We start from the raw sequence: 2,673 nt of genomic DNA on the forward strand, positions 1-2,673 counted from the left end.
GACGGGTCCTTGTGTCTCAGCGGTTGAAAACTCGGGTGTAACACACACACATGCACTACCCTGACCATCGGCTGACAAAGGGGAAGCTCAGGACTCAGGGTTGGGGGTCTCATCGGACCAACTTGACTTTCACACTAACCTGCTCCTGGGTTCACATGTGGCCTTTGGTGTCCAGGCTGGCAGCTAGCCTGCCATAGACAGCTACATTCCTCCATCTAGTGCGGAGATCATGGACATTGGGGGCATCCCCCCCAAACCTGAATATGGTCAATGATCTCTACCCTGGATCAGGAAGGCACCCACCTTCTCCAGCCCCTCTCAGGCTCCTGGGAGCTGGCAGACTGCTCCTGCGGAGCGGTAGAAGGCTGGCTGCCAGTGGCTTGCTGGCTCATGTTTTGGGGCCACTGGGTCAAGGGTCCCAGTGGCCACTGCTAGCTCTGGGCTGGCAGGCTTGGAGCTGGCACATGCACTGTGGCCAGGGTCTACCCTTTTAATGGCTCTGGGGCTGGAGGAGAGGAGAGTAAGTTTTCCTGTTTGTGCCCCAAGTGGCCACCAGGGCTCCCTGGGAAGGGCTGGAGGCCCCCTATTTTGAATTAAGTGTCTACACAGCACTTAATTCGAAATAGCTATTTCGGATTTGACATTGTTCCTCATAGAATGAGGTTTACCAAATTTGAATTAGGCTCTCTGCTATTTCAAATTAATTTTGAATTGGCGTTTTGCATGTATAGATGCTATTAAAGTTAATTTGAAATAATGGCTGTTATTTCGAATTAACTTTGCAGTGTAGACATACCCTATGTTACTAAGCCAAAAGAAATAAAACACACCAACTAATTTTCATGCAACAAGAAACTTATTACATGTGAATTCTTACCCTAAAGAATTAGTCCAATGTTGATCTTTTTCTTATCTGAGCCCAGTAGCTTTTCCTTCACCCTTTTGCTACAGTTCATTGTTTCCAGGTCTCTTCATGTATATCCTCTAGAGTGGGGAGGCAATCTCAAAAGCCTGCTAAAGACAAAGCCCTGATTATTTTCCATTCCTTAAATAGATTTTCTCCCAGGGCATGAACTTTTTGTTCAATCTCATCTCCTCGGAAAAGAACCAGAATCAAGATGGATCCTACTGTGAGATGGCATGGTCACATGCCTTTCTGGAACCAAGGACTAAGAGACTAAATTTAAAGGAAAAATAAAATCACTCATGGGTCATTGATTTGAGTACTGATCTATCGAGTTCCTAAAGTATCACTAATGGCCCTCATTAGCACATTTAGAATTAAAAACAGATTCACACTTCATATTTCTAACTTCACACAACAAGAATAATAAATGCATAAAATATGATATACTGATTCAGCAGATTATAAGTTTAAAAATGATATGTTGCTTCTAGTGTCTATTCAGTTTTATTCATAAGCTAATTTTACAAAGCATTGGGGGGAGGGGAAAGCCCTGTGACAGTATCACTGGGATCAAAGGTTTTTTGTAGACAATACTATTCATTCTTATTCAGAAACACAATTTTCCCCATAGCTTAGACAGAGGATACTACCTAGTTTATAAAATGTCTGTTATAATGACAGATTGTGCTTGTGTACAAAAGAGAAACACAAATGACATAAAATTAACCACACTTAGAAGCATTTAAGACCTATTATTGTTGCTTCCAGGGATGTCAGCAGCATTGTTGTCAGGACTAAAAATAGAATAAAACAGTGAAAGAAGAAAACACTCTGAAGCAAAAAAACAAATAAAACATTGTATTGTGCTCTTAAGGCTGGTAATTTCTTGACTTGGTTGACTGTCAATGGGGGCAAATGCTAAAAGTTAGCACTTTCTGATAATAATGCTTTGCTGTTTGTCTTGGAAATTCAATGCCAGGAGCCCCAGCTACTCAGTGACTGTGCTGGGTGTGATGGACGATACCCTGTATTCACAATTTTTACAATACTGTAATAAATCTTGTACAAATGAGATATTATTTGAAAACTTACAATTTGCTGATTGGTATTGTTGTGGTAATGACTTTGTTTTTAAAGTTATAAGATCCTACTCTATGTTCACTAAGGCATGTTCCAAATATAGGGAAATGGTCTGTGGTGGGGCAGCTGCCCTAGTTTGACATGTAAGGAGTTAAGGCAGGCCTGAGAGGCTGCTCAGAAGCCAAGCCAATCAAGGAAGGGCTTACTGAGAGCCAGGCGGGAAAAGGCTTGCTGGAGGAGTCCTGATATAAAGGGCAGAGCAGAGGGGCGTGTCACCCTGGCCTGCTAGGGACCATTAGGAAGCACCAAGGAGAGAACAATGTTGGGCAACATCAGGGGAGCCATCAGCAGCTCCAGCCTGATAACAGCCAGGCTGGGCCCTTGATACAAGGGGCCAAGAGAATACATGGACTATTGGGTGTGGCTCAGGGAGGGCAGATATTAGAGGAGAGTGGAGGAGGGCAGTACATGGCTGCCAGCTATAGGGTTCTAGGGCAGGGACCCAGAGTAGCAGATGTACTTGGGTTCCCTCCTCACAGAGGAGCACAGAGGACATAAGTCACCTCTCTCCCCTCATATATACTCACTACATCAACAAAGTTTGAAAGACAAAGAAAGCATTATTTACCTGAGGGAGTGGTACTGGATAAAAGATCCAGCCAGACTGCTGCAGGCAAATGGTGAGA

Source organism: Pelodiscus sinensis, chromosome 4, assembly GCF_052426305.1.
Source record: "Pelodiscus sinensis isolate ZL-2025 chromosome 4, ASM5242630v1, whole genome shotgun sequence".
Classification (NCBI taxonomy): Eukaryota; Metazoa; Chordata; order Testudines; family Trionychidae; genus Pelodiscus; species Pelodiscus sinensis.